The 15,128-nt window shown below is 41.2% G+C and overlaps 1 protein-coding gene across 2 annotated transcripts in view; it reads left to right on the plus strand.

Moving 5' to 3' along the window:
• Nucleotides 1-15,128, plus strand: part of LOC128754737 (zeta-sarcoglycan-like) — a 263,859-nt gene that overhangs the window by 2,860 nt on the left and 245,871 nt on the right. For both annotated transcript variants that reach the window (XM_053857566.1, XM_053857567.1), the window contains exon 2: nt 510-987. The gene's annotated coding sequence lies outside the window, so the exon portion shown is untranslated. The remainder of the gene's footprint in view (nt 1-509; nt 988-15,128) is intronic.

Here is a 15,128-nt window from a genome sequence, read left to right on the forward strand (position 1 = left end):
TGTGATCAAACCATTTGGGATTTTTTTCACCGACTAAAATGTGCTAAACTTTGTATTTCCAGTCCTTTCGAAGCTGTTGCTTTTACAGATCTTCGGACGCCAAATAATTTAGGGCCACAATTTGACTTACTCATCACCATATTGCATCACCCGACCTCATGAGGAGACTTCCAATAAGCTGCGAACAGATTTATGCCTTCACATCACCACGGCACACACACATCCACCAGACTTTCTGCAGCATCTTCTGCATTTAAATCTTTCTTTCCTCCCTGGCAGAGCAACATTTGCTCTCCCTCCATGTGATCGGAACGACCCCCTTGTCACACACACACACCAACGTGTCAGTCACTGAAATAATAAACGGCGTAGACCTTCCTCTCTCGGCTTGTCCCAACTCTCCTCATCCCCTCTACTCAGCATCTCTCCCACCGGCTCTCTCGCTCCCCCTCTCTCTCTCTCTCTCCCACATCCCTCTCAGCCCTCAGTCTCTTTTTATTTTCTTTCAGGGAGAGCTGCTATCTCTGGCGGTTTGCCGCATGAAAGTCGCTCAGACGAGGCAAGAATATTTTCACTCGGATATCATTTCTCGTCAGTTCCAGACGCATCGGCGCTCTAGATGTCAAGGAATCCTTCCGGATACATTTGCTTGTTTCCAGCGGAGAGTGACAAGCTCTACATCGGATGTGAGACCAGAAAAGGACTCACTTCTTGATCGCGAAGTGCGAAAAAAAAAGCTGCATTACGCGCGGTTCGTCCTCATCGGCGACTGTTCTCCTGCATCTATCGTCCCTCTTCCGGGAAACAGCGTGGAGTCCCGCTGTTAGAGACTGTTGAGGGAGCACATATGCAATGTGCTGAACCAGAGTCCGGGACTTCAAACGTCAAGCAACTTTTTCTTCCTCATCATCTCCGGCGGGACTTTAATTTCCTGAGCAGTTCGTAACTCATGTCATGGAACCATCATTGGACAAAGGCGCACTGAAGGTAAGAGCTGGGAAAGCAGGTCCAGATCGAGCTGGGTGTGGGTTCGCACTGTTTCATGGACTGGCCTGGTTATTTTATTTGTCTTTTTCGCTGGAGCTGTGTGGTTACCAAGTGGGCAGAGTTGAGTCGAGCTGGTGTGCTGAGACGAACTGACGCAGATCCACGCGCCTGAATTCTAAACCTTTACACTATGTTGACTGGAAGCGGAGATGGTGCGTGAATTGAATCTCAATACGACGCGTATTCAGAGTTGATGCAAGAAGCCCCGCTGTAGGTCGAATGGACCTGATGGGTGTGAGCAAAAACAAAACGAGAACTGGAAGAAAAAAAAAACAACAACATCCCCAATATGTTCAACGTCAGAGCTGCTCCTAGTTTATTCAAAGATATATCATTCCAAAATGCAAAGGAGGTTGCAGAACACAAAATTCTCATTCCCTTCAACAGTTTTAAAAACTGGTTGTATGATCTGTGGCTTCAATATGTTCTATATTCTATAACTGCTGAATGAAGTGATTTTCAAAATATATCATTGCATTCTTTAAATTATTCTTTTTGTACCTGCATGTTGCAAAAAATATATGAAAAAAAAATGCTACTAACTTGAAGTATTTATTCAGTGTACTTCAATGTAAGAGTAGATTCTTAATTCACTGTGTTACCTTTAGATATCAATGAATGATTCGGCGCTTTATTTCCCTTGAGTGTGGCCGCCTTTATGGACAGTGCCAGTGGGTATTGGATAGATCTGTGGGTCCCACAGCTAGAAAGTCCTATCATCCTTTTACTCCAGAATGCTGAGAATATGGTTCCGATGTGTGCGAGGGTTCTAAATTTGCTTGTGTGGGCTTGTCTCAGGACACTTTGATTCAGCTTTATACTTGAAAAATATCATGACTCCAAGTGGGCGGTAGGAGTTAGTGGTCACGAATATAGTTGTGTTCTTGGGCAGCGTAACCCAGCTCAAAAAAATAAATAAATAAATAAAAAAATCAAAACATTTTTCTCCAAGCAAATTTTTCACAGGCACTGCATTGATTCAAACACTTCACGCTGAAGAACCTAACAAATACAAACCACCTAAAACAATTGATAGTTCAACATTTATTGCGATTTTTCATCACTTCAGCATTTTTTGTCTCAGTATTTTGAAAACTTGAGTCTACTCTTTTGAAAATCCTACTTTGCCCTCTTCCTTTATCAATCATGGCACCGGGTGGTCGGGTCTTACCGATAAATGGTGCCTTGATAAATCTACCAGTGCCATATTTAAATCAATATTGAACATACTCAGAAGCATTTGAGTGCGGCGCTGGTGCAGGTGGAGCTTTAAATTGATGTTGACAACCAGCAACCTTGGTGGTTACAGAATTCAAAAGATGGAAATTGACATTCTGATGGCCTCAGCTGTTATCCAGTGAACTTGGACTGGAGAGGTAAGCAGTGATTGATTTCTGTTTTGGTTTGAGTTCATATGCGCTGTTGTGCCACATGTCTCCTGACCTCATCTTGACATTAAATCTATATGCATGCAGCCGGAATAAATATGCGCCATTGGAAACGCTCCAACATCATGTAAAAAACGTTAATATAAACTCATGTCATTGCCGCAGGTATTGCACAAATTATTTTAACTCCGTTCTCACGTGTTGCCATTTGTTTAAGTGGTCTTAAATACTCCTCATTTACTGGTAATGCGCCGACTAAGATAAGGGATCGGAGATCTAGAAAACCCTGCTTCAGCGCTCAGCAATGCCGAGTATGTAAATGGCATGCATCAGTGAAACCCTGTTTATTTGAAAAAGCTCTGACCTGACATCAGCCTGTATAATTTGAATCAATGTCTAATCACTTGAGAATCCTTGACAGTGCTACTGCCTTCTCTGTTGAGCGGGAAGGAGGGATGGCGCCGTGTAAAATAGGGCATAAGGCATGTCATGAAGCCAAATGTCTCACTTAGGGTGGTTGAATAAAAATTTTATAAACTGTCTGCTGCAGTCATTATCATCAAAATATATAATGCATGACATTTCAAGTGAAAAACTGGGAGATGATGGGCACAATACATGCGATACGAATTGTTTGCTATGCGGACGCTGGATACACCGATATTAGCAACCGTGTACTGTAAATAACTGAGTGCTTTTACAGCTGTTTGTTGTACAACTTTGTGATACTGTAATGTCTGGACTATTAGGCTCACCTTAATGTAAGCTGCACCTGTGAACAAATATTTTGCACATACATAAGTCAGAGTATTATAAGCTTAGTAAGGTGAATGATGTCCACGTGTGGGCTTAAAAATGTGCGAGGATGGATCACCTCTGAACAAGTTTCAAAAACGGGGTCCAGCACCAGTTTGCGTAATGATGAAAAGCAACTTGCCGATGTTCTGAAAGTGTGTCATGTCGGTAAAATGAAATTATTGGCATTTTATGTACATTTTCCACCACTGCGCCAGTGTTCCTGGAACTCTGGACCTGCTGTGGAGGCGGAGCTCCAAGAACACTGACATCTCTCAAAAAAATAAAAAGATAAATCATCCCATATCTGCTTGAACCTTACTGGATGAGAAAAAAAAACTGGGTTCTGTGCAGACAGTACATGTTCATCTGACCATGGTTGAGATCCTTCACTTGGTGTCCACCCGAGTTTTATAGCTGAATGTAGCTTCTCTCACTGGAATAATGGTATCACACCAGATCCTATCTTCTCACTCACACACCGTCTGATGGCCCTAGTGGTGTTCAAATCTGTGGCCCAGCCATTCAGTTTCCCACCTGCCTAAGGCCTTTCTCACGGCTCCCTCTGTTCAGACTTTAGATGGGGGATAATCGTGGACATTTATAAAAGTTCAAGCAAAGACTCTGGTCCTATTTCAGCAGGAGTGAAACACTATTATTTGACAACATTGCTGATTGCTGACACTGCCCTTTCCTCTGCATAGTTACCTGTCAAACCACCATAGCAAGTGTATCGCAGAGAGGAAGTGAGATAAGCCTCATCGTTGATGGCTTCTTCTACCTAAAAGTCAGTTGCAATGCATGAAGGGGTCAAATATCGACTAAGTTTTGCGTACCTGAATGACGCAGAAGTTAACCCTTTGCATTTCATGCTGATGCATTGATGTGTTCAATTGAAGCCTGATTCGCTTTCTGCATAAGCAACGTACCATCCTTTCATTCAACTCTTACATGCCACTTGATATTATCGCACCTCAAATAGTCAGGCAACTACTGATCAGACACTGTCATCACTCCCAGGAGCGTTGAACGTCACATGGGAGGGAAAACATTTGACCCTAGTAAGCACCTCTCCGTCAACATGCAACACGGACAGTCAACACTTTTAAGAGTGATAATGGGTTGTAGTCTATTTATAATTCCACTTCATATTGGTTCATTTTACCATGCTCTTGGTGGTGAACGGCAGTTTGTCTGACTGAAATACCGTGCAGACTTGGGCATTAAGTGTCATGATAAAGAAGTAGTATGTTGCCTTACAATACTGGAAACCTGTCCTACTTGGTGTTTGTGATGTTTTAGCACTCTTTGTTGTTATAGAACTCTTCCATTTCCTTTTCCAAATGCTCTTTAGTGTCATGCTGAAGCAGCTAAAACACATGTTGTTTTGTCAATTTGGGATATATTGATAATACAACAGGTAAAAACTGTTTCATTACGACAGTAAATAAACTTGATGCTAATGCCAGTCTTACTTGACCCAGGAAACATTGTTCACCCCAATGACAGTACTGGGTTATGTTCAGTTCGGCATCGTCTTGGCAGTGTGTGGGCATTGCAGTTTATTTCCCTCTGCTTCCTGTCATTCTGTCCATACATCTATGTTTGCGTTTTTCCTCAGAGCTGGCAGCACTGGCGATCCCTGTCTGCTCCTATATATATTTATGTATATACACTAACACACTGCTTTCAGCGCTTAGCTGTGAAGACGCGCCAATCGATTACAAATCATTTGCATATTCCGGATGTTTATGACAGCCCAAAAATGCATGTATTTAAGGTGGGTTTACGTGGGCAATGTATGGCTGGAATCAACGTTTATATACTTAATTGTGCTATGAAATCCAGCAGGCATTTTAATGAGAGTGGCTTTATTGAGTCTCCTACAATAACAGACAACACATTAACAGTGTGCAAGGATGACTTTGGGAATTCTGAAAGACTTCAAACTGAAGAACTGACCGGCCGATCTCTCTGCTTGTGAAACAGTGCATGTTTCAATATCAAGGCCGCAGTCAGAGTACTATTGATTTTTAGTAATAGCTGCAACGTAAATCTGCACCAATATGCATTATTATAAAAGCAGGCTGATTGATTCTTGCTCTCCCGGTTAGGGTCTCTTCATTTGTAACCGAAATGTATACCAGAAGTCACAAGACAAACAAAGAGACCTTTCGCAGAGGCATAGTCGCTGTCTGAAATTGTGATTCAGGACTCGATTCATGACGACCGCTAATGGAAATGAATGCTTTGTGAGTCTGCTCGATGCTAGAAAAGAGTGTTGCCTTCAGTCTGTGTGGAAGGTGCTGGGAAGCTGTCATCAGGGAAAGTCTCAGGGTGAGCGCTACTTTACCCCAGAGAAGAGAGAAGTTACCGGTGAATTGAAATGAATCAAATTGAACCTATACACAATAAAGATCAAATCATTTAAGAGCTTCAAACTGACCCTGAAAGTTTTATTGAAATACATTAGTACTTTTTGTCATTATTCCCAGAACACGCACGAGACATGAAGAAGAGGTTGCGCTGCACTGAAGCCGTACAAGTGAATGACAAATCCCTCAAAACCTTTGAAAATCCAAAAGTGAAACTTCAGAACTCTTGGGCCGATCTATTTGTCTGTGTAGCGGACTCACCGTACCGTAGCTTCCCTCCATGCAACTTTCCTGGAACACACATCCTTCTTCCACACAAAAACAGTTTATCATGCATGTTATTCCATATTCTCTAGTCACAGGGTCTTGAATGGTATCCTGAATTTACCATGGTGATTTATCCCCTAAGTGCGCTGCTGTTCCAGATGAAGCCACTTCAGAAATTGAGCATCTAATACTGTGCCTGCTTCCAACAAATCCTTGAATGAACCATTGGGACGAATGACAGAACATGTGCCACTCCATGATTAGGAGAAGTAAGAATCACTCAACTGCTGTATTTAATTGTTTTTGTCAATACTTTGTTCTAGTAGCATACAGCCACTGGGCAGTAGTCAGGACAGTTGCCTCATTTTTTTGTACTCTTTAGTTTTTTTTTGGGAGGTGTGATCACACATATCACGTGACATGACACATTGTTAGATTTCACGCATCACTTTTTAACTACGGGAACGTTGCCTTGTAACCCGACAAACCGCTCCTCTTTTCATCGACGAGAGGTCTAGGGAATGAGTATCTGGGGTCCAGGTGTGTTCAAGCAGCTGAAAGCTCCGATCTTCACTGACAGAACACGGCTGCTGGTCCAAAACAATAAACTCCATTAGCATTGGTTTCACCTGCGGTTCATATCGGTTAACTTTCGCTCTGTTAGCCTCTCGGTAGCTTACAAATTCAGAACGGTGATTTAGGGCTAAGCGTTTTGTTTTACCGCTGAGGCTGACTTTGTGAGTGCACATGTTGCAATTCGGTTGTCATTTTTCTTGACACAGAAGTATTGCCGAATGAGAGCTGTCGTGGCCGGCTGGCTCACTGTCTGCTGCTAGGTGGGGCTGCAGCATCACAACAAGCAGTGTGATTGTCAGGAGAAATGCCTGCTTTCCTTGGTCATTTCCACTCTAGGATGTACATTTTAAAAGAGTAATAATGTTACTCATCATGCATGAATATAAAATCGTTGTTTAAATATCTTATTTAAAAAACAAAGATGGTCATTTGACCCGGCAGATTATGATGACACTCATAAACTGGCTCCAATATGGGCATGGTCGCTTGGTGCCGCCCTAACTGGGACGAAATATTGGTGCAGCTGTACCTCAGTTTGCTGGGAATGCCTGGGTAAGTCCCGAGAGATGCGAGGGATAAGGGAATTCTTGCCTCCGATCTTCACAGCCCGACCTCGAATAAGCAGTGAGAAAAGGAAAGCTGATTGATTGTTATAGCGTGCTGTTTTCCCTCTTTGTGTAAAGTGTTTTTTATGACATCGATGTATCCCCAAATCTATCCCTAAATGTAACTAATCTTGAGCATTTAAATTTCTTTTGGGAGCTCCGTGAGATTTGGGTGATTGATTACTTCTTGCCAAAGTCATATCCGGAACCAATCGGCTTTTATATGATGGCTGCTCTCCAGTCCTAGTTGCCGTCTCAACCGCGTGCCTGTTTCATTTTGCAGCTTCGGCTTTGCTTTTCTGTCCAATGACCTGCTCAATTGGAGCCATCGGAGGTTCAGTGCCTTTTTCCCAAGGACACTTCAGTTTTGCCTCTGAGCAACGAGAGAACATTACTCATTCATTTAAGCAAGCCAGAGACCATCCCACAACTGGAGTTATTTTACGTTTAAGCCTAAGTAGGTAGCACTAGTCGTCTGTTACAGAATGGAAATGTAAGCCACTTGAACATATGCCCATTTCTGACACAGCTTGAAGTTTACAAGTCCATTTCGGCCACCAGTAAGTGGCCTCCGGAGTTTGAAGTGTGTATCTTGCTGCATTGATGTGGTTAACATGCGTAGCCTGTCCAATCTTTTGCATGGCTGCTCTCTGCCTATTTTTAAAATTGTAGGCAACAAGCATTATGAGCACTCAGGGTGTCATCTCATTAATAACAGATGTGCCCAATATGCCAAATGGTACCAGTGCTCTGAGCTGACAGGGAGCTGACTGGACTTTAACAAGCAGCATCACAGCCATGAGAAGGGTTTACCAACATGGGATCGTGGGAGGGAAGTGAAGAGGGTAATGCCACATTAGTCGACTGCAGGTGCTGCCTCACACATTTGCTTCATCCATTGAAACATTTCAGTGTCCAAGATGGTTCTGTAGAAGCTTCTGTAAAGATTTCTGAGACTATGATCGGACACGTTGTGCTTCCTGCCGGTGCATGTGCGTCCTCAACAAAGCAAACATGTCTGTCGTATTTCACATGACTGACCACTCAGATTAGAAGATTTTGGAAGGGAGAAGAATGTCAAGCAAGGTCCGAGCTAGTCGTAATGATCGTGTATCGCATGTTTGTCAGAGATGCACTATGTGACCTGGCAGCTCCAGCAGACACAGAGGACTGTCAGTTGCGCCTACAACTGTGTGACCTTGAAACAGAGCCAGCTTATTGTCTCATGAGCCTGGCATAGACGATCACAAGTCAAATTTGTCATGTATTCAAAAACAAGGGTGATCAAGCTGTTATGTTTAACACAACCTGCAAGACTTTGCAGCAAATTCTTCTTTGCATTTGAGCTATTGTTGCCACAAGCTGACTTTGAAGATGGCTCCACCCATTCCTGTGTTCATTGGTCAGTGCCTGCAGGAAACTGTGATGTTGCGATTAAACTATTTTCAACCAATGAGTTCTGCGAGGTGCTACAATTTTGTCAACCCAAATTCAACCAATCACTTTAGTGTCTTCTCGCTTTCGCTCAACCTTCTCCTGGCAATGCATCACATTCACACTCACCTTGTTGAGATGAAGTCGTGTGCGAAGCAGAACGCTCACATTTGCCTGCAAATATTATCACAGAAAAACCCAATAACTACTCATGGAGCATCATTATAAAAAAAAAGATGGACTCATTTTGTCATCTTTTTTTATTTAGCATGGATATAAAAGAAAAGAAAAGACAAGCTAATGTACATGGGTCCTGATTTCCCATCATGTTGTTCTAGAACCATAAATAATCAAAACGTTTACTGCTTTTTTTAAAAATCTGGCACTTGTAATCCAGCAACAATAACAGCCATAACAAAATTTAAAAAATGTAAAATGTGATTACGTACGTGATAGAAGTCAAGTAAAGTACTGGGTGGAAGTACACACCCAGCTTTTTTATCTTATTTATACCACAAGACAAAAATGCTTATATTTGACATGCCATGGACGTTCACTGCAATAGCAAGTCTGTCATGGAATAGAATGTTCCAGTGTGTGGCTGTAAATAGCATGTCAGTGTGATTCCTGAGGTGGCACATAAAATGCCATTTTTTTTGTTTGTTTGTTTGTTTCCAATAACAATTATTGTAGTGTAAGGAGAAAGAGATTGATGGAGGTAGGAGGATCCGCAATGGAGGAGAAGTTTGCGGACAATATAACATTTCAGTGAAAACAAACGTGATGTTTCAACTTTCTTTCTTTGATTTACTTTGTTATGTTTTAATATGTAATGTATGCTACAGTATGAGCTCCTGACATTACAACACCTCATGATCTGTGGTTTCACAGAAGCTACGCTTCTCCAGCAAGATTTATATCCTTTAAATATTTCACTCAAAAGACTATTTTTTTGGAGTCTGCGCTAAAGCTTCCTCCCCGTTGTCCTTGGTCCAAGTCCCTTCAAGGCACTTTACTTTTGCAGTGCGGCAACACAATTCTTGAATCATGGAAGTTGTTTTTGATCCTGCGTTTTAGATGCATGAACTTCTGTAATCGATTAATCGTACCCATACTGTAAACCAGGAATTCCCCGAAAGTACTATGAAATAATCCTTAATGGTTAGTCAACACTATGGTATTGACTCAATATATCGCTTCACTCATGTTTAACACAGTAACATGATATTGCGTAATGTCATGATCGCTCCAAAAGGCCCATTTCAAAGTAGCGTGGGAAGCTGTTCCACAAATACACCAAATCAGAGTTCAAACTTGGCTTTGCCAACAAATGGGAGCTTGAACACACACACACACATTCTCATACAATTTTATATTTTGCAATAAAAATATTTATGGTTGTAGTGGTCAAAAGAAAAGGCAAATTTAGAGTATTGTTTAAAAGGTAAAAAATATGCAGACATTTCAAATCTCAATGCTCACATTGTTTTGGATTTGCTTGGTTTTTTTCTCGCCTTCAACAGCACTGTGTTACAAGAATGAATTTCGCCATCCCTCTGAAAAACAAACAAGAAATGACAGCAGAATTACTTGCACTTCTTGACTACCAACATTATTAAAGGCGACCACAATTGATGTGAGAGTAAAACTTTGTGACAACTTGAAAACTAGCAACTTTTCCCATGTCCAGCATGCATACAAAAACTACCAAACCAATGTGGTCACCATCACGTCATGACAAATATTGCAGCTGGCATACAAACTCGAGGTTTGCTCTGGATCGTAACGCACAATAGCACATAACACATAACATCTAGAGACAAAGAGAAAGGATTTTGCTATTGCAACTCCTTGGTATTGCTTGGTAGTGCTGCATTAGTTACACATAATTCCAATATACCACAGAACAAAAGGCAGACCTTTCATAACACGTTTAATTTTCATCTGCACCGGTGGATCTAATTGCTTTTCAAAAAGTGAAAACGCATCAACGCATTTTTTCATGACAGAGATACTTGATGACTTCAATGAAAGACTGCTCATGTATCGATTGCTATACCTAAAGTGATTATCATTATTGAACGTGCAGCTTTACAACACAATATAACTCAGCAGTGAGTTGTTGAGGACATCTGAGCAAAAGGAGTTCAATGAAGACGCCAACTGAAATCATATTGTATCACTGCCGAATCAAAGTAGATGCTTGAGGCCTGAAATATTTCAACAACAAGAAAGTTCAATTACTTCTTTTTTTTTTTTTTTTTAAACCTAATACAATAACTGCTGCTTATGATCAAAGACAATATCCTCAGTTCAACCTTGGCTGAAAATGTTTTGCTGTTTCTTGAGCTCAGTCCAGCACAGACACAATGGGAATAATTGTTTTGCAGTCATTGTTTGATGCCAAAAGAAAACAATAAAAAGCCAAGATATGTGACTATTGGATAAGGTAACCAAACATTTACTTCATAAATAAGTACATTTTAGATCGTCACTTTGCACTCTCTCAGTGGCCTACTTGTATGACACACTTACAATATAAGTCCAGTTGCAGTCCCACCGGTCCTCTTTCGCTTGTTTCAGTGTCTTAAACTTGTGCTGAGACATCTTTTTTACTGTAATAAAACCGTTGAAAATATGCTGAACTTCTTCTTTTCCCGTCTCCCTCCAGGGTTTGCTACTGCGAATCAGCCTTCTCCACTTCGTCCAAAAACACTATGTAAACAGAGTTACTCAAGGCAGGACAGTCTTCACTTTAACTTTCAAGGTTGCTGGATGTGTATCTTAGAAGTTACTTGATTTTGGTAGCGTTCTCCAAGTTCTTTAGAATAGAGGGTGTTCTCGAGTGTAGTGCTTACTTTCCTATAGGATACACATGCACTGATACCATTTTTTCCAATCATACAATACATTTCAATACTCACCAATACAGATACAGAGCACTAACACCATTACACAAAAGGTTACTTTGAATCGTTTTATTTTTCCAAATACACTTGACGTTATTGAAACATTCCTCAGTATGCTTGTCTTGTACATGCATGACGGTCACACATTTTACAGAATAACAACTAGACACACTTGCACACTGCCTTAAAGCGTTATCGGTTACGTGGTATCGTTGTCAGTTTTATGTGTGCAAGTGTGAGTTGCCCAACACCGGTATCGGTGGATCCCTTGCCTGTCAAATCACTGAAATAAATGAACTGCTGTGTGCTGATGGAGGCATCATATCGACTTTTCAAGGCTTATTTATCTCTCATTTATTCCCTGCGTAATCTTTTTTATTTTTTGTATATGAGTTATTGGAGCGCAGTTTTGGTACTGCCACCTGCTGTCTGACTGAGATCATTGGTCATTAGATATTTTTAACCCAAATTATGTTGATAAAATGAATGTATGGTGATGAAATGGAAAAATCAGTGTGGAGGTGTGCTCTGTCCCAGTGCCTTTCTCGAAAGTTATATAATTTTTCACAGTTCATTCTGCCATTTTTCGTCATTCATTATTTCATGCTGGGTAGAGCACGTCCTTTTGCAGGGTCTTGGAGGGCTTAGGCACATCCAAACTACATGTAGCCAGAGGTAGGGGACACAATGGACAGGTTTCCAGTCCATTCCTGGTCAGACAGCACTTCTGTGCATCATTTTTGTCTCATTGTGGCATCAACAACCACTTATGAATCTTTGTGGCTGCTGAAAAAATGTTGGCTTGCTTGTAAAGTTGTAAAGTAAAGAACTTTAAGTACAGTTATTGACTAGATTTCATTGAGAGCAAGGTATACAAGCTTTATTCTAAACAATAAACACCAACTGAAGCCATAATAGATTTTGAATACACTGTAGTACCCAATGTCATTGTCCTGTATTTCCATTATCTAGGCACTTGCATATGCATCTACTTAGAAGAGCAATACGCGGTTTCAAAATAAACGTGCTGTATACCAAAAAGAAAGACAATAAAACGTCATTTTTTTCTTGCAGAAATTCCCAAAATGTTGAAATAAAACTGCAGAAACTGCGTGTCATTTTGGGCTGTTAATCCAGCTCAATAAAGCACCGTGTATACTCGGATTATTGCGAGGATGTTTTGCCCGAGATAAAATATGATAAGAAAACACATGCTCAGTACAAACTGGCGTGTGGGTGGGTGTGCACAGGCAACAGAACCATTCAAGTACAGGCAAGAAATAAAAAGCAGCATGCATAATGAATTATTAGGGGACCCCATATTTATCTTGTAATGCATAATTCAAGTAATGATTCCACGACGGGACATGGACTTTCACCTCGCTGTAATAAATGAAAACTGTTATAGCTTACGCAACCATCTGGAAACCAAACGTCTGTCACAGATTTTTGTATTTGGCATGAGCAACTGTAGAGCAGCATCTTTGAAATGCAAGTTCCTGTGAAAACGACTGATTGTAGCTCCCAAACTGACAAGTGCATTATCTCGTCTCTTGGTGTGACAGCACGGCAGTGATGTCTGCCACTGTCACTGGCAAAGCCGGACCCCACACGAGCAGAACATGAACACGCGTGCACCGGCTTCACATACAGTATGAGACCGAAAACACACAGACTGGCCCACACATGTCGCTGCTTCTTCACAAACACTCCAGTCGGTGGGGTGTCACACTCTCAAGGGCAGTGTGGTGACACCTCATCATGAGCAAAATGAAGCAATGGAGGCTGAGAGAGGAGAGTGCAGGGATGGAGGGATGGATGAGACGAAATGACAGAGCAATATGGAGGAAGATAAGTGGAGCGGTAAGCCTGCAGACTCACGGGCACCCAAGTTCCAGATGCATGAAATTGTTACATTTGCAAGTAGTGCTTTCGTGGCTGGATTTTCAGAATAACACCACATTGTTTAGATCCAAATTCACAAGAAAGGATTTATGTATTGTGATATTTTGTGGCAAAGCTAGTTTTTAGGTTTAGCAACATGCATACTTTGTGTTATTTATCTTCTTCTATTCATCTGATGAGGCCCTTTGCAGGAAGAAGTTTATCTGAGTGGAGCACGGATGCTGACTCACGGCACGTAGTGTGTGTGTGTGTGTTTTAAGCAGAATTCTTCCTTTTATCGTAGACTAAAAGTTGGTGGAATAGATGTTGAAAACAGGCCATGAAGAAAGAGAAATATTATTCAATTGTGGTTGCATTAAATGACTGCAGAAGAAGCAGAGAGCCGTTTGGCTATTTTCTTTCTGGAACTGTGTCGTGTGGAATGTTGAAATATGCAGTTTTGTCTTGCGAGGTAAACTGAGCAATACACGTGCTTCTTCGATCACATATCAACTGAATCGATCTGCAGCTGTCTGTTTCTGGATCAGGATTGGAACATAGACAACTGCTCTCTTGTCTGATGGCGAAGGAGCTTAAGTGGCCTGTGCCTTTTGCATCCCAAACAACAAAACCGGCAACAGATGTTGACTTTCATGAGAGTTTCATACGATTCCATATAACCTCTGAGAAACATCGACTGCAATCAAATAGTTGTTGTCACTGGAGTTGCTTGGGTTTCATCACATCACGCGCTACTGTGTGAATAATGCATGCCGCTTGGACATATGTGCAGTAATTGTGTCCGACGTCGGTGGATCTGGGTTACCGTCGCACCTCAGTTGAGCGAGGGAGAATGTGCTTGTGAAAGTCAGTGATGGATTCAACAAGATGATGCGTTTATCTGGGTCAGCGAGTCTGGTATTGTACTGTGTGCTATTGTTGTTTTATCTGCTTTTCTGTGAGACCATCACTTTATGCCTAAATCATCTGTGAGTTTGTGCTTAACATCAAACTTTAGTGATTCAATTGAAATTCAGTGACTTTAATAGACTGTTAATGTCATGAGAAAACATGGTTTCTCAAGTTGTTTTCTTTCCGCATGAATGTAAATAGAGGAAAAATATAAAACTTTATATACCTCAGTATGTTCATTGCATTTTGGAAACCTGATATGTTCCAGCGTTACTGCATTACAGCTTCTTGTCATATGACTAAGACTAAAGTTTTGGATGTGAATGATCCGATCCAGTTTTGACGGATCAGAGATTGCCGCTACAAGCATCGGAGATGCACCGATCCATGAGCCGAGTCTGAGTATAATGCTGTCTGCTGACATTTCTTACCAGTCATGTACTCTGTGAGTTGACTGCAGACTGTGGAATATATTTTCTTAACAGTGGCAGAGCATTGAGACACACCTCCGTTCAGGAAATCCATGCCACAGTTTGCGGCCATTCGGCACGCAAGAATTTAGCAGCATTTGGAGCTGAAACTAGCACCTTAACTAGTAAGCAAACAATGCACCTGGAGATCAAGTCAGAAGTTTTCATTTCTAAAACTTAGTACTGCGTCATTTGGTCTGTCAAAAATACATAGTTGGACTTTAGATGTCAGTCATTTACACTTGTTGCACTTTTATTTCAAATAAATTACAATAGGAAACCCTTTTTATAGTGTGTCTCTCGGCTGATCAACTCTATATAACACATATAATAAATATAAACTCAGTTGCAAATGTGTTTACAAGACAGGATTCTTTTATAACAACAAGCAAACTGAGCTCTGGTATTGGATCGGAGTAATATATCGGTTTGCTTGGATCAGTGCCTCCAACCCTTTTTTCAAATC

Source organism: Synchiropus splendidus, chromosome 2, assembly GCF_027744825.2.
Source record: "Synchiropus splendidus isolate RoL2022-P1 chromosome 2, RoL_Sspl_1.0, whole genome shotgun sequence".
Taxonomy (NCBI): Eukaryota; Metazoa; Chordata; class Actinopteri; order Syngnathiformes; family Callionymidae; genus Synchiropus; species Synchiropus splendidus.